The 23,772-nt window shown below is 52.1% G+C and overlaps 1 protein-coding gene across 1 annotated transcript in view; it reads right to left on the reverse strand.

Annotated features, from left to right (window-relative positions):
- The window catches only part of ndrg2 (NDRG family member 2), a 28,917-nt gene extending 16,774 nt beyond the window's left edge, over window positions 1-12,143 (reverse strand). Inside the window, exon 1 of the mRNA XM_088916124.1 lies at window positions 11,905-12,143. The gene's annotated coding sequence lies outside the window, so the exon portion shown is untranslated. The remainder of the gene's footprint in view (window positions 1-11,904) is intronic.
- Between the last annotated feature and the right edge of the window lie 11,629 nt (window positions 12,144-23,772).

The following is a 23,772-nucleotide window of genomic DNA, read 5'->3' on the forward strand; positions in this document are numbered from 1 at the left end:
CAGCTCTCCCGCACACTCACACACACAAAGAAACACCAGCTCTCCCGCACACTCACACACACAAAGAAACACCAGCTCTCCCGCACACTCGCGCACACAAAGAAACACCAGCTCTCCCGCACACTCGTACACTCACACACAATGAAACACCAGCTCTCCCGCACACTCACACACACAAAGAAACACCAGCTCTCCCGCACACTCACACACACAAAGAAACACCAGCTCTCCCGCACACTCGCGCACACAAAGAAACACCAGCTCTCCCGCACACTCGTACACTCACACACAATGAAACACCAGCTCTCCCGCACACTCACACACACAATGAAACACCAGCTCTCCCGCACACTCACACACACAAAGAAACACCAGCTCTCCCGCACACTCACACACACAAAGAAACACCAGCTCTCCCGCACAGTCGCACACACAAAGAAACACCAGCTCTCCCGCACACTCGCGCACACAAAGAAACACCAGCTCTCCCGCACAGTCGCACACACAAAGAAACACCAGCTCTCCCGCACACTCGTACATTCGCACACACAAAGAAACACCAGCTCTCCCACACAGTCGCACACACAAAGAAACACCAGCTCTCCCGCACACTCGCGCACACAAAGAAACACCAGCTCTCCCGCACAGTCGCACACACAAAGAAACACCAGCTCTCCCGCACACTCGCGCACACAAAGAAACACCAGCTCTCCCGCACACTCGCGCACACAAAGAAACACCAGCTCTCCCGCACACTCGTACACTCACACACAATGAAACACCAGCTCTCCCGCACACTCACACACACAATGAAACACCAGCTCTCCCGCACACTCACACACACAAAGAAACACCAGCTCTCCCGCACAGTCGCGCACACAAAGAAACACCAGCTCTCCTGCAGACTCGTACATTCGCACACACAAAGAAACACCAGCTCTCCCACACAGTCGCACACACAAAGAAACACCAGCTCTCCCGCACACTCGTACATTCGCACACACAAAGAAACACCAGCTCTCCCACACAGTCGCACACACAAAGAAACACCAGCTCTCCCGCACACTCGCGCACACAAAGAAACACCAGCTCTCCCGCACAGTCGCACACACAAAGAAACACCAGCTCTCCCGCACACTCGCGCACACAAAGAAACACCAGCTCTCCTGCACACTCGCGCACACAAAGAAACACCAGCTCTCCCGCACACTCGCGCACACAAAGAAACACCAGCTCTCCCGCACACTCGCGCACACAAAGAAACACCAGCTCTCCCGCACACTCGCGCACACAAAGAAACACCAGCTCTCCCGCACACTCGCGCACACAAAGAAACACCAGCTCTCCCACACAGTCGCACACACAAAGAAACACCAGCTCTCCCGCACACTCGCGCACACAAAGAAACACCAGCTCTCCCGCACACTCGCGCACACAAAGAAACACCAGCTCTCCCGCACACTCGTACACTCACACACAATGAAACACCAGCTCTCCCGCACACTCACACACACAAAGAAACACCAGCTCTCCCGCACACTCACACACACAAAGAAACACCAGCTCTCCCGCACACTCGCGCACACAAAGAAACACCAGCTCTCCCGCACACTCGTACACTCACACACAATGAAACACCAGCTCTCCCGCACACTCACACACACAATGAAACACCAGCTCTCCCGCACACTCACACACACAAAGAAACACCAGCTCTCCCGCACACTCACACACACAAAGAAACACCAGCTCTCCCGCACAGTCGCACACACAAAGAAACACCAGCTCTCCCGCACACTCGCGCACACAAAGAAACACCAGCTCTCCCGCACACTCGCGCACACAAAGAAACACCAGCTCTCCCGCACACTCGCGCACACAAAGAAACACCAGCTCTCCTGCAGACTCGTACATTCGCACACACAAAGAAACACCAGCTCTCCCACACAGTCGCACACACAAAGAAACACCAGCTCTCCCGCACACTCGCACACACAAAGAAACACCAGCTCTCCCGCACACTCGCGCACACAAAGAAACACCAGCTCTCCCGCACACTCGCGCACACAAAGAAACACCAGCTCTCCCGCACACTCGCGCACACAAAGAAACACCAGCTCTCCTGCAGACTCGCACACACAAAGAAACACCAGCTCTCCCGCACACTCGCGCACACAAAGAAACACCAGCTCTCCCGCACACTCGCGCACACAAAGAAACACCAGCTCTCCTGCACACTCGTACACTCACACACGCAAAGAAACACAAGCTGTCCCGCACACTCGCACACACAAAGAAACACCAGCTCTCCCGCACACTCGTACACTCACACACAAAAGAAACACCAGCTCTCCCGCACACTCGCGCACACAAAGAAACACCAGCTCTCCTGCACACTCGCACACACAAAGAAACACCAGCTCTCCTGCACACTCGTACACTCACACACGCAAAGAAACACAAGCTGTCCCGCACACTCGCACACACAAAGAAACACCAGCTGTCCCGCACACTCGCGCACACAAAGAAACACCAGCTGTCCCGCACACTCACACACACAAGGAGACACCAGCCCTCCTGCACACTCGTACACACAAAGAAACACCAGCTCTCTTGCACACTCACACACACAAACACCAGCTGTCCCGTACACTCACACAAAGAAACACCAGCTGTCCCGTACACTCACACAAAGAAACACCAGCTCTCCTGCACACTCGTACACTCGCACACACAAAGAAACACCAGCTCTCCTGCACACTCGTACACTCGCACACACAAACACCAGCTCTCCTGCACACTTGTACACTTGCACACACAAAGAAACACCAGCTTTCCACACTCATACACTCGCACACACAAACACCAGCTCTCTTGCACACACACACACAAAAGAACCCTAGCTGTCCCGCACACTTGCACACACAAAGAAACCATGCTCTCCCGCACACTCGCACACTCGAGGAGACACCAGCTGTCCCGCACACTCGCACACTCGAGGAGACACCAGCTGTCCCGCACACTCAAGGAGACACCAGCTGTCCCGCACACTCGCACACTCGAGGAGACACCAGCTCTCCCACACACACGCACACACAAGGAGACACCAGCTCTCACACACACCAAGTTCAAAGTCATATTCATTCACACAGAGGTACAAACACACACACCCCAAGGGACAAACATGCATCGAGACATTGAGACATGGACACAAGAGGAGCCACAGAGATGAACACTGGCACACACACTCACACAAACACAAAGATGCATGCCCCGTGCAGACACGCCCGCTCTATAAAAATACACACAAGAACAGGCATGATGGGACTGTGTGACAGATTGTAAAAGGACCCGCTCACATTCCGACTTCAAGTCTGTTTTGGGGGGCTGCGTCATGACAACGCAATGTCACGGACAGCGAGCGCAGACGGCAACAGGGGCTTGGCCCAGACCGCGGCACGGACGCAGAGCCAGCGAGGACCGCCGGCGGCAGCACAGCCCGAGAGAGCTCCCGGCGCCAGCCCCACTCCGTCCCAGAGCACAGGGAGGAGGCTGGGCTACAGCAGGGGAGTCACAGGATCAGACCGTTCGGTTCAGGACAGTGCTACTCTAGAGCAACCCCTTACAGTCACTGGTGTCAGGACTAGAGCGTTCTAGAGCAACCCCTCACAGTCACTGGTGTCAGGAATAAGGCTTTTCTAGAGCAACCCCTCAGTCACTTGTGTCAGGAATAAGGCTTTTCTAGAGCAACCCCTTACAGTTACTAGTGTCAGGGACTAGGCTTTTCTAGAGCAACCCCTTACAGTTACTGGTGTCAGGAACAAGGCTTTTCTAGAGCAACCCCTTACAGTCACTTGTGTTGAGAATAAGGCTTTTCTAGAGCAACCCCTTACAGTCACTTGTGTCAAAAATAAGGCTTTTCTAGAGTGATCCCTTACAGTTACTAGTGTCAGGGACTGGGCTTTTCTAGAGCAACCCCTTACAGTTACTGGTGTCAGGAACAAGGCTTTTCTAGAGCAACCCCTTACAGTCGCTTGTGTCGAGAATAAGGCTTTTCTAGAGCAACCCCTTACAGTCACTTGTGTCAAAAATAAGGCTCTTCTAGAGTGACCCCTTACAGTTACTAGTGTCAGGGACTAGGCTTTTCTAGAGCAACCCCTTACAGTTACTGGTGTCAGGAACAAGGCTTTTCTAGAGCAACCCCTTACAGTCACTTGTGTCGAGAATAAGGCTTTTCTAGAGCAACCCCTTACAGTCACTTGTGTCAAAAATAAGGCTTTTCTAGAGTGACCCCTTACAGTTACTAGTGTCAGGGACTAGGCTTTTCTAGAGCAACCCCTTACAGTTACTAGTGTCAGGAACAAGGCTTTTCTAGAGCAACCCCTTACAGTCACTAGTGTCAGGAATAAGACTGTTCACTCAGCTATATTTAACTGTCCACTACTCCGCCTCGAGGTTCACCAGACATGGTCTAGTGCAAAAAGCAAGTGGAGATTCAGGTTTCATGAGCTGCACATTGTAGGACTTGCGCTGACAAAGCCTGAAAGCAAACATGTTTGATATTGTTAGAACATCTCCCGTCTGTTGAAACTAAACTTTCTCCAGGAGAGGAGCTTGGAAACTCCTGCTATAGAAGAGCTCAGGAGCTTCCAAAACCCAGAATGGATCCGATTGCAGTGCAACAGGAGTCATACTAACAGCTCTGCGCAACCACTGTAAAACCTGGAGTGGATCTGACTCCAGTGCAATTGGAGTCTTGATAACAATGAATTGACTACTCTGAGAGCCTAATTCAAATCACGAGATCCTAATAAACAGATTACATACTATACAACTATATTTTAAATGTACACAAGGAACACAATAGCAGGTCCAGCAGCAGAAAAAAAAAATCTACAAAAACATGGTTCTTGGCTAAGAACACAAAATAGCAAACATTTAAAACAGGACTGCTCAGTTTGGAAACACAAGCTAACAATTCAGCTGATAACATGAAGGAGCCACTATCAGGCGCAGCCAGAAGGCAGAGTGAGTTCCCCTTCAACACCCCCCAGAGAGCAGGAAGGCCAGTGGCTGTCAGAGGAGGTAGATCGTTAGATCGTCCCAGTCAGTGTGTCTGTATGAACCCCTCTCTCTCAGTGCAGTGTTAATGTACTGGAGTGTCCAGTCAGTGTGTCTGTATGAACCCCCCTCTCTCAGTGCAGTGTTAATGTACTGGAGTGTCCAGTCAGTCAGTGTGTCTGTATGAACCCCTCTCTCTCAGTGCAGTGTTAATGTACTGGAGTGTCCAGTCAGTCAGTGTGTCTGTATGAACCCCCCTCTCTCAGTGCAGTGTTAATGTACTGGAGTGTCCAGTCAGTCAGTGTGTCTGTATGAACCCCCCTCTCTCAGTGCAGTGTTAATGTACTGGAGTGTCCAGTCAGTCAGTGTGTCTGTATGAACCCCTCTCTCTCAGTGCAGTGTTAATGTACTGGAGTGTCCAGTCAGTCAGTGTGTCTGTATGAACCCCTCTCTCTCAGTGCAGTGTTAATGTACTGGAGTGTCCAGTCAGTCAGTGTGTCTATATTAACCCCTCTCTCAGTGCAGTGTTAATGTACTGGAGTGTCCAGTCAGTGTGTCTGTATGAACCCCTCTCTCTCAGTGCAGTGTTAATGGACTGGAGTGTCCAGTCAGTCAGTGTGTCTGTATTAACCCCCCTCTCTCAGTGCAGTGTTAATGTACTGGAGTGTCCAGTCAGTCAGTGTGTCTGTATTAACCCCCCTCTCTCAGTGCAGTGTTAATGTACTGGAGTGTCCAGTCAGTCAGTGTGTCTATATTAACCCCTCTCTCAGTGCAGTGTTAATGTACTGGAGTGTCCAGTCAGTGTGTCTGTATTAACCCCTCTCTCTCAGTGCAGTGTCAATGTACTGTAGTGTCCAGTCAGTCAGTGTGCCTGTACATGTATCAGTATTACTAGCAGTGTCAGTATCAGTACAGGTACCAGTATTACTAGCAGTGTCAGTATCAGTATAACTAGGAGTGTCAGTGTCAGTACAGGTATCAGTATTACTAGCAATGTCAGTATCACTACAGGTACCAGTATTACTAGGAGAGTCAGTATCAGTACAGGAATCAGTATTACTAGGAGTGTCAGTGTCAGTACAGGTATCAGTATTACTAGCAGTGTCGGTATCAGTACAGGTACCAGTATTACTAGCAGGGTCAGTATCAGTACAGGTATCAGTATTACTAGCAGTGTCAGTACAGGTGTCAGTATTACTAGCACTGTCAGTATCAGTACAGGTATCAGTATTACTAGCAGTGTCAGTATCAGTACAGGTGTCAGTATTACTAGCAGTGTCAGTACAGGTGTCAGTATTACTACTAAGTGAACATTACTCCCAGCGAATCAGAGCCAGCGGATCAGAACCATTTACACGACAGGTCAAAGGTTATTGGAGACCCCAGTTCCTCAGCAGTTTGCAATCCCAGGACGGGTTGTGTGGGATGCTCCCAGGCTCCCAGGCAGCACCACTAAGCACCGTCTGGGTGTGAAGGAGACGGGGAGTGGGCCGTGAGCTGTGCTACTGCGAGTACTCTCCGTGCAGAGCTCTGGACATGCCCCCCCTGTCCTTCACACTGCTCGGAGCGAACCGCCTGACCGCACAGCGGGCAGGGAAGCACACTTCCTCAGATCCGGAAAAGCCACCCTCCCGCTAGCTTAGAGAAGCCAGCTCTGCTCACAAGCACTGGCCTTTCAGCCCAGCCCAGTCAACCAACAGATCAGTGAAGTCTCAGTGCAGCTCAGCTACAATGACAAGCAACAGGACAGGAGACACAGTGAGAGAGAGGAGATCACAGAAAATCCTTCAGTAATAAACACACACAACAGGACAGGAGACACAGCGGGAGAGAGATCACAGAGAATCCCTCAGTAATAAACACACACACCAGGACAGGAGACACAGTGAGAGAGAAGATTCAGTCCTTCAGTTATTAATGCACACAAGAGGACAGGAGACACGGTGAGAGAGGGAAGAGGTAACAGAGAATCCCTCAGTAATAAACACACACAAGAGAACAGGAGACACAGTGAGAGAGAGGAGATCACAGAGAATCCCTCAGTAATAAACACACACAACAGGACAGGAGACACAGTGAGAGAGAGGAGATCACAGAGAAAACCCTTCTTTAGAAAGGAAAGGAAAGGCGGCTGGGTGGTGGCAGGGTCATTGAGAGCTCTGCTGTCTCCACACAGAAGACAGTGGCAGCCCTGTTTCCCCTTCTGTCTGCTGACTGCCCCTGCCCCTTCCCTGCAGGACAGCAGGCTGCTCGGTGACTCCCGGCCAAGCCTCCCGTCACCACGAGCGGAGCAGCCGGATCGCGAGAGGAACGCAGTGTGCCTCTTGCAGAATCCGACGCTCCGGCTGGCTCATGCCGACTCGCTCCGGTACGGTGGGCGAAAGTCTCCTGCCAGGTCAGAGCAACACTCCTTTGCACTTTGAGAAGCCACCTTTAAAGGCGCTATATTATTATTATTATTATTATGAATCCTGTAGTCGCACTGCTGAACACAGAAAGACACTTCACACTTTAAAACACTACAGCCGCCTCAATGAGCAGAACTCCAACCACCCAGCCCTTTCCCATCTGCTACTTGGAACTGGCGGTCGCGGGAGAGCCGGAGCCTATCCCAGCAGGCAGCGGGCTCAGGGCGGGGTTCATCCTGGACGGGACACCAGTCCATCGCAGGGCGCACGCACACACACACACACACACACACACACCGGGGGCGCTTTTCCCAGCAGCCAATTAAGCCACCAGCCTGTCTTTGGACTGAGGGAGCAAACCAATGTGAACATGGGGGGGGGGGGGGGGGGGGAACGTGCAAACTCCACACAGAGCACCCCAGGAGGAGAATCAGCGCTGCCAGGCAGCAATGTTAACCGCTTCGCCGCCGTGCCACTTCACCCATCACCCGTGCCATCACCCAGTTCGTAGGTACTCTAGACCCATACGCCTGTATATACGGTATGTGTACAGGGTACACGTGAGGTACAGGGCCTGTATACAGGGTACACATGAAGTACGGGGCCTGTATATATGGTATGTGTACAGGGTACACGTGAGGTACAAGTTTGTATGTAGAGGGTATATGAGGTATACAATACAGCTGCACTTCTGCTGCACTGCCAAGCGTAGTCCCTCTACCGGGACAAACTGCAGCTGAAATGCACCCAGGGTCAAGGGTCATACCCAGGGTCATGAGGGTGACTGAGGTTTTGTTTCAAGTGTCTGGCCTCAGGTCAAAGGTTATGGTACCATGTCTGACGACTCAATTGACCCCTACCCACTGGAGATCTATAGTCTACTGATCACCTTCTCCACACTCCCCTGTTCACACTGACACCTGGAGATCTACAGTCCACTGATCACCTCCTCCACACTCCTGTTCACACTGACACCTGGAGATCTACAGTCTACTGATCACCTCCTCCACACTCCTGTTCACACTGACACCTGGAGATCTACAGTCTACTGATCACCTCCTCCACACTCCTGTTCACACTGACACCTGGAGATCTACAGTCTACTGATCACCTCCTCCACACTCCTGTTCACACTGACACCTGGAGATCTACAGTCTACTGATCACCTCCTCCACACTCCTGTTCACACTGACACCTGGAGATCTACAGTCCACTGATCACCTCCTCCACACTCCTGTTCACACTGACACCTGGAGATCTACAGTCCACTGATCACCTCCTCCACACTCCTGTTCACACTGACACCTGGAGATCTACAGTCCACTGATCACCTCCTCCACACTCCCCTGATCACACTGACACCTGGAGATCTACAGTCTACTGATCACCTCCTCCACACTCCTGTTCACACTGACACCTGGTGATCTAGTCTACTGATCACCTCCTCCACACTCCCCTGATCACACTGACACCTGGAGATCTACAGTCTACTGATCACCTCCTCCACACTCCCCTGATCACACTGACACCCGGAGATCTACAGTCTACTGATCACCTCCTCCACACTCCTGTTCACACTGACACCTGGAGATCTACAGTCCACTGATCACCTCCTCCACACTCCTGTTCACACTGACACCTGGAGATCTATAGTCTACTGATCACCTCCTCCACACTCCTGTTCACACTGACACCTGGAGATCTACAGTCCACTGATCACCTCCTCCACACTCCCCTGATCACACTGACACCTGGAGATCTACAGTCTACTGATCACCTCCTCCACACTCCTGTTCACACTGACACCTGGTGATCTAGTCTACTGATCACCTCCTCCACACTCCCCTGATCACACTGACACCTGGAGATCTACAGTCTACTGATCACCTCCTCCACACTCCTGTTCACACTGACACCTGGAGATCTACAGTCCACTGATCACCTCCTCCACACTCCCCTGATCACACTGACACCTGGAGATCTACAGTCTACTGATCACCTCCTCCACACTCCTGTTCACACTGACACCTGGTGATCTAGTCTACTGATCACCTCCTCCACACTCCCCTGATCACACTGACACCTGGAGATCTACAGTCTACTGATCACCTCCTCCACACTCCTGTTCACACTGACACCTGGAGATCTACAGTCTACTGATCACCTCCTCCACACTCCTGTTCACACTGACACCTGGAGATCTACAGTCCACTGATCACCTCCTCCAAACTCCTGTTCACACTGACACCTGGAGATCTACAGTCCACTGATCACCTCCTCCACACTCCTGTTCACACTGACACCTGGAGATCTACAGTCCACTGATCACCTCCTCCACACTCCTGTTAACACTGACACCTGGTGATCTAGTCTACTGATCACCTCCTCCACACTCCCCTGATCACACTGACACCTGGAGATCTACAGTCTACTGATCACCTCCTCCACACTCCCCTGATCACACTGACACCCGGAGATCTACAGTCTACTGATCACCTCCTCCACACTCCTGATCACACTGACACCCGGAGATCTACAGTCCACTGATCACCTCCTCCACACTCCCCTGATCACACTGACACCCGGAGATCTACAGTCCACTGATCACCTCCTCCACACTCCTGATCACACTGACACCCGGAGATCTACAGTCTACTGATCACCTCCTCCACACTCCTGTTCACACTGACACCTGGTGATCTAGTCTACTGATCACCTCCTCCACACTCCCCTGATCACACTGACACCTAGAGATCTACAGTCTACTGATCACCTCCTCCACACTCCCCTGATCACACTGACACCCGGAGATCTACAGTCTACTGGTCACTTCCTCAGCTCCCACCTATTCAGAAAACCAACTTACCTTTTTCTAGCACATGGAACAATCACGTACTACACTTGCAACAGTGACTGGTATTAGTAGCCATTTTACTAAATAGTGCAACCAATTTGTTGTTGTCTTTTTTTTTTTGCTTTGATAAAATCCCCTTCTACGCAGGCCCTTCTTTATAGGCCTGAGATACGCTGCGAATATTTATTCCCCCTAGAGGTGTAGGTTCTCTCTTTTCCACCTCGATCTCCTCGGAAACACCCTCTTTTGACATTGAAATTGAAAACAAAATCGCGAGAGGCGCTCACATGCCCGCTCCAGGAGGGACTAACCCAGCCCGCTCCCTCTCTCTCTCTCTGGCCAGCAAACACACTTGATTGTGCGCCACTTGACTGGGAACTCAGAAAGAAAAACAGACCTGTCCCTGGCGTGGGTTATGCAAGCCGGCGGAGAGGAAATAATGATCAACGTTAAAAACTCACGAGTGGGGAGACAGAGAAGGGGTACGCACTGGCACGGGACGGGACGGGACACCCCCCCCCCCCACACACACACAAACGATTCACCCCGATGTACATATGGTCGAGCGTCGAACTCGTCTCTCCCCCACCCCCCAAAAAGAGTTCCACGCATGTCCCGCGCGTCCAGTCCCCCGCGGCGCCCTGTCTGTGGGGCTTCTCTTGCCCCGGAGACTGAACGTGAGCGCACCCCACACACACACACAGAGGGCGAAGACGCGCAGCTCCTCGGCACAGACGCGGACACGCACGGCGCTGTCGCGAGTGTTTTCGCCCGGGGGAACCTGTGCGGCTAGTTCATCCACAGTCGCGGGGGGGGGGGGGTCGCGACTGTCGGATGCCCACGGCGAACGAGGGGCAACGACACGACGTCCAAGTGAGTTTGGAAAAAAAAAACCCATAAAAACATAAATACGAGCGCAGCGCCCGACCGCCCCTGGAGACACGTTCACGACCCAACCCACCCGGGTCGCCAAGACACGAGTGAAATCCGTCCCGACACACACACACACACAGAGGGCGAAGACGCGCAGCTCCTCGGCACAGACGCGGACACGCACGGCGCTGTCGCGAGTGTTTTCGCCCGGGGGAACCTGTGCGGCTAGTTCATCCACAGTCGCGGGGGGGGGGGGTCGCGACTGTCGGATGCCCACGGCGAACGAGGGGCAACGACACGACGTCCAAGTGAGTTTGGAAAAAAAAAACCCATAAAAACATAAATACGAGCGCAGCGCCCGACCGCCCCTGGAGACACGTTCACGACCCAACCCACCCGGGTCGCCAAGACACGAGTGAAATCCGTCCCGACACACACACACACACAAGAAAACAAGCAAATACGTCGTTTTATTATTCAAAGCCTGTGCAGCGGCGGATGCACCTCCCCCCATATAAACAGCTGGTTCGGGCAGACTCCCCACCAAGTGAATTGAAACATTAAAACAACAAAACAAACAAACGCATCAAAAACACTGGAAACAGACTTGTCCACGGGGAGGGGTGGGGGGGAGACAGCGTGTCCGTGTCCAGCAGCGGGTCCACGCCGCGGCTGTCGCCTCTCAGACGTCCGAGCCGAGTCACCCACCTATCTGAGCAGCAGCCGAACCCCCGTCGGCTTGGTGCTGGTTCTGCTCTCGTCCGCTCTCGCCTTCCCGACTTCTTTCGCCCAGCCTTGTTTTCCTTCTTTTCTCTCGCCTTTTCTCTCTCTCTCTCTGTGTTTTTTCCCCTCTCTCTTGTGGGTGGGTGTGTGTGTGTCTCTCTCTCTCTCTCTTTACACAAACTCAACCCGCCGCCTTCGGCAGCGCGAAGGGTCTCGCAGAAAATGTGGAGCTGTCCGTCAAAGCGCGAGGAGAGGCCGGAAAGCGAGGGGGGGGGGGGGGCTGGGAGGAACCAACTCCTAAAAATAAGAACCAAAACAGGGCGGGGGCTTGAGCGAGGAGGGATAGGTGATCCAGGCGGGCGCGCCTCCCGGGGGATACAGATCGCCCAGGCAGGAAGACGTTGCTCTCGCTCCTGAGGGACGAGCCCTGGGGTGAAGGGTGAAGGGTGAAGGGTGAAGGGTCTGCTCCCCCCCCCCCCCCCGGTGACCGGAGGCGGTGGTACGGTCCCGCGGCAGATGCGGTTTGTGAAACAAGCGCGCGCCCGCGCGCGCCGCATTCCGGGGCTCCGGTTACAGCGCGCGGCGGTACGAGGGGGCTGTCGCCAAAATTAGGGCTTCCTCGACGCCACCCGAGCTCCTTCACCTCTCACCCCGTAATATAGCGGTGTGTGTGAATTGCGCAACGGGGCACGGCCCGTTCCCGAGGGGACACCTTGTTATCGCTCCGGTCGATAGCGGTTCGCACGCTGCGGGCCCAGTCGTGACGGGAGAGTTCACAGCTTTGCGACACCCCGAGTCCCGCACACGCGGTGCCAGACGGGGAGGAGGAGGGGGGCTGTAGACATTCCCCGCTCTATAGCGACCGCTCTGCTGCTCTCAGTCCAGCAGGGGTCGAAATGTTTCCCTTCTTTGACTTAAGGACTGTAAACATGGTGCTGGCGTCCGTCTCTCTGGCCATTTCCTCATCGCTCTGTCCAGTCGGGCGGGGAAGGGGGGGGTGAGGGTCTGTCCCAGCAAGCAAAGGGCACAAGAGAGGATACAAGCCCGTAACAGGGCGCCAGTAGATCGCTGGGAGTAGAGCACCTGGAGGAGACCCACACGAGCCCGGGGAGAACATGCGAACTCCACACGGACAGCACCCCAGGTCCAGAATCGAACCAGGACCCTGGCGGCAGCGCTCCCCGCTGCGCCGCCGTGCTGCTCGATGTAGACATGCACAAACCTCAGGCAAAAGCTCTGCGTTTACCTCGTAGCTTTCTGTCGTTCACTCAGGGTGCACGGGTAAAAGGCTGCCCGTCTGCAGTGTCTTCGGAGCTGCAGTGTCCGGTCTCGGTCCGGCAGCGCTGCTCTAACAAACTCACGCCGGGGACCGATGGCTGTAGGGGAGAGCCCTCGTGCCCACAGGCGTCCGTCTATCCATCATCCATCCAGCAGTGTAATGCTTGTGTAGCAGCTTCAGACAGCTGACTCAGAGGGTCCAGCTGCCAGCAGCTCTAACACCCTGCAGCACTGGCAGCCCCACTGGAGCTCAGCAGGTGTGAGCCTGGTCAGTACCTGGATGGGAGACTCCTGGGAAAGCTAAGGCTGCTGCCGGAAGAGGTGTGAGTGGGGCCAGCAGGGGGCGCTCACCCTGCGGTCTGTGTGGGTCCTGATGCCCCAGTACAGTGACGGGGACACTAGACTGTAAACAGGCGCCGTCCTTCAGATGAGATGTAAAACCGAGGTCCTGACTCTCTGTGGTCATTAAAAATCCCAGGGTGTTTCTCGAAAAGAGTAGGGGTGTTACCCCAGTGTCCTGACCAAATTTCCCCCTGGTCTTTAGCAATCATGGCCTCCTAATAATCCCCCTCTCTGAACTGGCTTCATCACTCTGCTCTCCTCCCCACTGGGAGCTGGTGTGTGGTGAGAGTACTGGAGCATCATCCAGGTGGGGCTGCACACTGGTGGTGGTAGTGGGATTCCCCATGACCTGTAAAGCGCTTTGAGTGGAGTGTCCAGGAAAGCGCTATATTGGTGCAAGGAATTATTATTGTGATTCTCAAGGCACTTGACGTACAGTAGATTATACATAGAAACCCAAGAAAAAAGTACAGAAGCAGGAAAAGAGCGATGTCGAAAAATGTCCAGCCTCTGACACTGAAAAAGAATTATGTTAGGAACTGAAAGCTGACGAGATCACGTCAGTCTTGAGGCGAGGTTTACCAAGATCAGCAGAGGGGGCGTTTTCAGTAAGCTCAGGGAGTGTGGTCCCAAAGACGGGGTCACGTGTGTCCCATGATTCCCAGGGTCCGTGAAGTGCCAGTGTCTGCGTCAGCGATCGAAGACGGAGCCAAGAGGCCTCACCGGCGGCCCGACTGTTGGTGAGCCTGCCTCTGGTACGTCGCTGAAGGTAACAGCAGACCTGGCTAATGCGCCAATTCAGACAGGACAGTCTCAGGGGCCGATCACCCGGCCAGGGGGTGTCCACAGAGCAGGAGCTCCTCCTGGGTGATTGGTGCCTCAGCGTCTGTGGACGTCTAGGCCGGGTTGTCCATTCCTGGACAATTAATTGATGGATTGATTTGCCATTGTTGGTATGCATGATAATGAGAACCGGGTGCCTGTCTTTATACTACTGCTAGCCCTGTTTGAAAGAGGCAGAAAACAAAAGAGCAGCGAAGACTTTGCAGGAAACGCAGAACTGAGACCTTTGACGGAGACTTTAAACAGCGAGAGGAAAAGGAGTTGGAAATCTGGAGCGCGCTAAATAAATAATGGAAGAAGCAGGCAAAGATCCCTCCCAGACACACAAAAGGCTCTTTCTCTCTCCCTCTCTCTCCCTCTCTCTCTCTGGGTCTGGGCCAGCTGCCTTTTCTTTGCAAAGCCCTGATAAATCTCTCAGTCCCTGGGAGACAGGCTTGTTTACTTGGCCCAAGTCCGCAGTTCTGGACCACAATGGGAGCAGGACGAGGAGTCCAAGCCGAGGGGGCCCCGTCTCACCCCCTCTCTCGCTCGGCCCCAACAACGGCCCTTCGAGGGAGAGGGAGAGGACGAGGGGATTAGCCCCAGATTGTTCAAAAACAAGTAGTTGCGAAACCTGCTCAGCTCCCAGTGGAGTGATTAGGGGCTTCGACACACTCGGATTGAGCCTTTCCTGCCTGATGATGAGCTGATAGAGTTATACATCGTTGTGTATTGGAAGCCGGCTGCGCTGTAAAGATATTTCGCAACTCCAGATTTCTTGGAGATAAAAATAATTAAAAAGGTTTAATCAAGTGAAGTTAATTGGTTTCATTAAGGTCTCAATTAGGTGATTAAGCACTCAGCCTAAAGCACAATAGGACAGGAGGAACAGTTTGAAGAGGAGATAATCGAGAAACCCTCAGTAATAAACATGCAGAACAGGACAGGAGACACAGCGAGAGAGAGGAGATCAGAGAGAATCCCTCAGTAATAAACACACAACAGACAGTGAGAGAGAGGAGATAGCAGAGAAGCACTCAGTAATAAACACACACAACAGGACAGGAGACACAGTGAGAGAGAGGAGATCACAGAGAAGCCCTCAGTAATAAACACACACAACAGGACAGGAGACACAGTGAGAGAGAGGAGATCACAGAGAATCCCTCAGTAATAAACACACAACAAGACAGGAGACAGTAAGAGAGAGGAGATCACAGAGAATCCCTCAGTAATAAACACACACAGCAGGACAGGAGACACAGTGAGAGAGAGGAGATCACAGAGAATCCCTCAGTAATAAACACACACAACAGGACAGGAGACACAGTGAGAGAGAGGAGATAGCAGAGAAGCCCTCAGTAATAAACACACAACAAGACCGGAGACACACAATGTATAAACTGAGAAACGTGGCCCTGGTGTGCGTGTCTGTGATGGCTCTGCCCCCCCATCCAAGACCTAATACTGGACAGGGAGATTATGGTGATGTAATACACAGCTCTGGGGCCTTAAGTAACAGAGGACAAACACAGTCATCAGCAAGCAGGGTCACTTCTATCACTCATGAAATTTAATGAATACAAACAGTACTGTACAACTTCAAAAGAACACTAATAAATAAACGGATTCTGAAAGACCTGACTGACGTTAAAGCACAACTCTCCAAAATCTATTCTTTTTGTAATTGTACTTAGAATACGTTTAGGTCTTTACAAAATACAAACTATCTTACAGTATCATGTACAAATAATTTCTCACAATAAATACAGTAATTTATCACAATTTGTAACAATAATCTACCATAATAATTTCACACAATAAAATACAGCCCCAGAGTCTCCTCAACCTGGACATTACAGGCACAGCCAGGGTTCCAGCCCAGGATGAGCCCCTACAGCCCAGAGATCCCAACCAGGGTCCCAGTCCAGATGGAGCCCCTACAGCCCAGAGATCCCAGCCAGGGTCCCAGCCCAGGATGAGCCCCTACAGCCCAGAGATCCCAGCCAGGGTCCCAGTACAGGATGAGACCCTACAGCCCAGAGATCCCAGCCAGGGTCCCAGCCCAGGATGAGACCCTACAGCCCAGAGATCCCAGCCAGGGTCCCAGCCCAGGATGAGCCCCTACAGCCCAGAGATCCCAGCCAGGGTCCCAGTACAGGATGAGACCCTACAGCCCAGAGATCCCAGCCAGGGTCCCAGCCCAGGATGAGACCCTACAGCCCAGAGATCCCAGCCAGGGTCCCAGTCCAGATGGAGCCCCTACAGCCCAGAGATCCCAGCCAGGGTCCCAGCCCAGGATGAGCCCCTACAGCCCAGAGATCCCAGCCAGGGTCCCAGTACAGGATGAGACCCTACAGCCCAGAGATCCCAGCCAGGGTCCCAGCCCAGGATGAGCCCCTACAGCCCAGAGATCCCAGCCAGGGTCCCAGTACAGGATGAGACCCTACAGCCCAGAGATCCCAGCCAGGGTCCCAGCCCAGGATGAGCCCCTACAGCCCAGAGATCCCAGCCAGGGTCCCAGTACAGGATGAGACCCTACAGCCCAGAGATCCCAGCCAGGGTCCCAGCCCAGGATGAGCCCCTACAGCCCAGAGATCCCAGCCAGGGTCCCAGTACAGGATGAGACCCTACAGCCCAGAGATCCCAGCCAGGGTCCCAGCCCAGGATGAGACCCTACAGCCCAGAGATCCCAGCCAGGGTCCCAGCCCAGGATGAGACCCTACAGCCCAGAGATCCCAGCCAGGGTCCCAGTCCATTCCGGATCTGGTCCAGTCTGTTCTAGAACACAGTTCTGTTCTCCCAATGTTCTTCAATCATTTAGGATGCTAGAAAAGCAGGAGGAGAACTGATGGGGCCCAGACAGACCTCCTGCGTCTTCTCTCCGTTGTGAGCGCAGGGAAAGATCAATGATCTCCTGGGAAGCGTCTTTCAGATCCAAGATCCGATCCGGTTCGTCTGGAGGCTGACTGGGACACAGAGCGGCCCAGCACCCAGCTTGGAAGGAGGACTCATGCTGGGTCACATCATGACCGCAAACTCAAAATCCACAAAGTCTGCGTTTCGGTTCCAGAGGATGAAGAGAAGGAACTTGGGTCTGAGGATGACTATGACCTTCATCACCATGGCTGCGGGTTCCAGGGCTCCTGTGCTGCTGGGGGCCGGCGTGAGTGTGTCAGGCTGACGAGGGGGCGACGGGCTGCTTTTATCGGCTCCACAGCCTGCTCCGCGCAGCCCCTGAAACTCTCTCTCCCTCCCCCAACCCCCTGCTTGTTCTCGTCGGTGACGCTGGACAGACAACGATCTATACCGATCAATACTGCATGAACCAGTCCTCAGTCTCTCTCTCTTTGACCATTTAAATCAGCCTTCCCCTCTCCCTCTCTCTCTCTTCCCTCTGTCTCTGTCTCTCCCTGTCTCTCCCTCTCACCCTGTCTCTCTCTCTCCCTCTCCCTGTCTCTCCCTCTCCCTTCCTGTTTCTCCCTCTCTCTGTCTCTCCCTCTCACACTGTCTTCCCTCTGTCTCTCCCTCTCCCCCTCTCTCACTCTCTCTGTCTTTCCTCTGTCTCTCTCTCTCCCTGTCTCTGTCTTCCCTCTGTCTCTCAATTCAATTTCAATTCAAGGTGCTTTATTAGCATGACTGATGGGTACAATCAGTGTTGCCAAAGCAAATAAAAATAATAAAATGAACATGGAACAAAACAAAAAATAAAAGTAAAATACAATCTACAGATATATTACAGATATTTACAACAGAGACATGTCATAAAATATTGACATATACTGTAGGCAGATGGAGCATTATTGGGAGACAGACTCACTGTTCCTCAGGCTGTGACAGGAGATCACACACTGGGCTGCCAGTTCCACTGAGTTCCTTCCTCCCTCTCCCAGTAGGATTGGGACCTGTTGTGATTCTGGCAGGTGTGGGAACTCTGGGACTAGATTTCTGAATTTCGGGAAGAATGTTTCTCTAATCCCAGAGTATCTGTCACAGTACAGTAGGAAGTGCACCTCTGTCTCTATTTCTCCCCGCTGGCAGTGGGAGCACAGCCTGTGTTGCCCAGTTTCTCTCTCTCCCTCTCTCTCCCTCTCTCTGTCTTTCCCTGTATCTCCCTCTCTCCGGCTCTGTGTCGGAGCGGAGTCAGGGATAAGGATCATGATTCCCTGTATCTCCCTCTCTCCAGCTCTGTGTCGGAGCGGAGTCAGGGATACGGATCATGATTCCCTGTATCTCCCTCTCTCTGTCTTTCCCTGTATCTCCCTCTCTCCGGCTCTGTGTCGGAGCGGAGTCAGGGATAAGGATCATGATTCCCTGTATCTCCCTCTCTCTCCGGCTCTGGGGTGAACACAGTCCAGGATCAGGACAGGGGTCGCTCATCCCCGTGTCGCCCCTGCCTTGCTCTGCTCTCCCTGTGGGCCGGCGCACTTCTGTCGCTGTGCCTGCAGGGCCAGGCTGCTGACTGCTGACGTGGGTGAAGTAACGATCGCTCGGTCTGTCTGGTCTCCAGTGCTCCAGCCCTGCGTCTGCCCTCCCCCCCCCTTCGGCCTCAGCTTGTCATTGTGCGGCCTTACAGGAACTGAGTGTGTCCTTAGCAGAGCGCAGTATGGTATCCCAGTGACAGAGTCACGCCCAGGCCGAGCCCGGAGAGGCAGAGTGCTCTATAGTACTATAGGGTTTCAAGAAAAGTACAGTATAGTATTGTATAGTATAGTGTGACACCCTGTAGTACCACACAGATTCACATAGCACAGTGCAGTACCCTATGGTACAGTATGGTGTAATACCCTATAGTACCACACAGATTCACAGAACATAGTATGGTACCCTATAGTACAGTAGAGTGTAGTTCTCTAAAGTACTACACAGATTCACAGAACACAGTGCAGTACCCTATAGTACAGTAGCGTGTAGCACCCTATAGTACTATTCAGATTCACAGAGCACAGTGCAGTACCCTATAGTTCAGTAGAGTGTAGTACCCTATAGTTCCACACAGATTCACAGAACACAGTGGAGTACCCTATAGTACAGCATAGTGTAGTACCCTATAGTTCCACACCGATTCACAGAATACAGTGCAGTACCCTATAGTACAGCATAGTGTAGTACCCTATAGTTCCACACAGATTCACAGAACACAGTACGGTACCCTATAGTACAGTACAGTGTACTACCCTATAGTTCCACACAGATTCACAGAACACAGTGCAGTACCCTATAGTACAGTATAGTGTAGTACCCTATAGTCCCACACAGATTCGCAGAACACAGTGCAGTACCCTATAGTACAGAAGAGTGTAGTACCCTATAGTCCCACACAGATTCGCAGAACACAGTGCAGTACCCTATAGTACAGAAGAGTGTAGTACCCTATAGTCCCACACAGATTTGCAGAACACAGTGCAGTACCCTATAGTACAGAAGAGTGTAGCACTCTAAAGTACTACACAGATTCACAGAACACAGTGCAGTACCCTATAGTACAGAAGAGTGTAGCACTCTAAAGTACTACACAGATTCACAGAACACAGTGCAGTACCCTATAGTACAGCATAGTGTAGTACCCTATAGTCCCACACAGATTCACAGAGCATAGTGCAGTACCCTATAGAATAGTACTGTGTAACACTGTATAGTACAATACAGTTTTACACCAGTGTAGTGACCTCTGGTATAGAATAGTGTAGTAGCTGCAGTGTAGTAAGTACAGCACTCTGTTCTGTGATACAGAAAAGCACCCGCAGAGTGGTGGGCTGCAGCAGAGCACAGTTCAGTTGCACAGTGCAGACCAGGACGCTATGGCCCAGTACAGTTTCGCGCCAACCGAGCGGATTAAAAGCAACGCTCACCGGCACTGGAGAACGGGATGTTTTCGGATTCCGGGCAGCAGAACCTGACACGGATGTAGCGTGAGGGTTTCCCCCCAGGCCACGTTTTACTTTTCGGGGGGGGCGTCATTAACACGCGTGGGGGAAAAGCGTCTGAACGCCCTGCGAGAGTGTTCCGACGCGGCTGGACGGAAGACACCACGGGGCCAGGGGCCCCAAGAGGAGTCGGCACTGCAGACGGAGAACCGGCTCTGGAGACCCGGCTCTGGAGACCCGGCGGGTCGTCTGGCGTGCTGGTAGCCGCGCGTCACCGGCGGGATACACTCCCGCTCACGGAGATACAGAGAAAGGGCACGGAAGGGGTGTCGCGTAGACACTCTATCTAGTGTGACCAGACGTCCTCTTTTTGAGACCTAAAATACCGGTCCGACCGGGATTTATAAAATTCCCAAACTTGTCCGGGATTCCCAGACTTGTCCGCTGGGGTATCTAAATCTACTCTGAACAAACTGCAGGATGTCCAAAATTCAGCAGCCAGGATCCTGACCAGGTCTAGTGCAAGTGTTCACATTACTCCTATCCTGGAGTCCTTGCACTGGCTTCCGGTCAAATTCCGTGTGGACTTTAAGATCCTCCTGCTCACCTATAAGGGCTTTACATGGCTTGGCACCTCAATACCTGTCTGAACTTTTATCGCCCTACTCCCCACCTCACAACCTTCGCTCCTCTAATTCTGTTTTATGGCCATGAGAAATAACAATGTTTAACTTGTTTCATTATATTTCAAAATGTTTCGTCAATATTAAGCATTTTTGGAACCAGTGAGGACTTCTCCTGAGTTCTGGTGTCTTCGTTTTTTTCCTCAGATGTCAAGACTCACACCTGAAGAAGACTCCACGGCCGAAACGTTGTGTTTTCTTTCTTCTCTTCTCAGCCTGGGAATAAACCTATTACTTGTTCCTGTTAAGACTTTTGTTGCGTTAAAGTGAACAAAAAACTTTAAGTTGAAAATAGGATTGTTTTTTTTCCTTGTTTGCCATTATGGAAGAGAAATAGCAACCCTGCAACTGTTTAAAAGTTTACTAAGAAGTTTAATTTAAAAAATTGAGAGTTTAAATTGATTTTTTGATCAGAAAAAGTAATAAGGATTCTTTAGTTTGGAGGCGTGTGTCAGTTTTGAAAACCGAAATCTGGTCACCCTACTCTATACCACATGCTATACACAGTATAGACCGTATATAAACACGTTCGTGGAGAATTCGAGTAGGGAGCTGCGTCTGCAGGCTTAGGCTGGGAAGAAACGGGTAAACGTTTAGTCCACGCGGGAAGACAAAGACAAGAGACACAACGTGGAGACAAGAGAACATTCAGCATGAAGGACTGAAAATATTCCAAGACCCTGCTAACCCCCTCCCTATGAACCTCCCCTCAGGAAAAAGACTCGGAACCATTAAGACCAAAACCACCTGTTGGAGGGATCTTTAATCCTCACAGCCCTGACGTGTTCTCTGAAGCGGTCTCCGAGTCTCCTTCCTGTTTCTCCAGTGTAGATGGCTGCGCATTTACTGCAAGACATACAGTAAATAAGGTTGCCGGAGCTACAAGATGCCATCTGGGTGATCCGGAATTGTCCTGAGGGGCCTTGAATGAGTGTGGTGTTAGATGTGTACTTGCAGGATATATAAACTGTATACATATACATATATATGTATATATATATCTGCAATTTCCCTCACGGGATCAATAAAGTATCTATCTAGGATATAGGATATATATACCATGTATATAAACTGTATATATATAGGATAAAGGATATATGTATACCATATATATAAACTGTATATATAGAATATAGGATATATATACCATGTATATAAACTGTATATATATAGGATAAAGGATATATGTATACCATATATATAAACTGTATATATAGAATATAGGATATATATACCATGTATATAAGCTGTATATATATAGGATAAAGGATATATATACCATGTATATAAGCTGTATATATATAGGATAAAGGATATATAAACTATATATATAGGATATATATACCATATCCAGTATATAAACTGTATATATATAGGATATAGGATATATATACCATATGGGTGGGGAGCTGCGTCAGCATGCGTAGGCTGCAAAGGAACAAGTAATAGGTTTATTCCATGCTGAAAAAAAGAAGAAAGAAAACACAACGTTTCGGCCTTAGAGCCTTCTTCAGTTGTCTTCTTCAGGAGCCTTCTTCAGCCTTCCTCAGGCTCCTTCTTCTTTCGGCTCCACGGCCGAAACGTTGTGTTCTCTTTCTTCTTTTTTTCAGCATGGAATAAACCTATTACTTGTTCCTTTGCATATATACCATATATATAAACTATATATATAGGATATATATATACCATATCCAGTATATAAACTGTATACAGTCTGTATGGGTGTATGCTTTAAACGAATCAGGGAGGGGACAGCCCCCGTCCATGAGGTGGGGGCTGTCCAGGCAGGGTTTCGGCACGCCTGAGCAGCCTGCAGGCCTGTCTTCCTGTGAGATCGAAGCGAATGGGCGCAGAGCTCCGGCTGTCGGCGAGGCGAGTGTGGGCTCAGTGCGGCAGCGGCTTCCTTTTTTTATTGGATAACCGGCGGAGCTCCGGGGAGAGATGGCGGGGGGGCGTGTCCTATCGATCCCTCGGCGGTGTCTCGCTTCCCATTGGCCGCCGGGTGATTCCGGGGGGCGGGGCGGTGACGCCTCGTTCCTCGCTGACCTAGTTTGGCGCGCCGGTGGCCGCAGCTGTTCCCCGCCTGTCCTGAACACGCATTCCGGCACACATCGCATTCCGCACACACACACACACTCAGACCCCTCCAGGACTGGGACTGGACAGCCCTGCTGCAGACACACACACTGACCCCTCCAGGACCAGGACTGGACAGCCCTGCTGCAGACACACACACTGACCCCTCCAGGACCAGGACTGGACAGCCCTGCTGCAGACACACTGACTGACCCCTCCAGGACCAGGACTGGACAGCCCTGCTGCAGACACACACACTGACCCCTCCAGGACCAAGACTGGACAGCCCTGCTGCAGACACACTGACTGACCCCTCCAGGACCAGGACTGGACAGCCCTGCTGCAGACACACACACTGACCCCTCCAGGACCAGGACTGGACAGCCCCGCTGCAGACACACACACTGACCCCTCCAGGACCAGGACTGGACAGCCCTGCTGCAGACACACTGACTGACCCCTCCAGGACCAGGACTGGACAGCCCTGCTGCAGACACACACACTGACCCCTCCAGGACCAAGACTGGACAGCCCTGCTGCAGACACACTGACTGACCCCTCCAGGACCAGGACTGGACAGCCCCGCTGCAGACACACACACTGACCCTTCCAGGACCAGGACTGGACAGCCCCGCTGCAGACACACACACTGACCCCTCCAGGACCAGGACTGGACAGCCCTGCTGCAGACACACTGACTGACCCCTCCAGGACCAGGACTGGACAGCCCTGCTGCGGACACACACACTGACCCCTCCAGGACCAGGACTGGACAGCCCTGCTGC

The sequence above is a fragment of the Atractosteus spatula genome, chromosome 5, assembly GCF_055471065.1.
Source record: "Atractosteus spatula isolate fAtrSpa1 chromosome 5, fAtrSpa1.hap1, whole genome shotgun sequence".
Lineage (NCBI taxonomy): Eukaryota > Metazoa > Chordata > Actinopteri > Semionotiformes > Lepisosteidae > Atractosteus > Atractosteus spatula.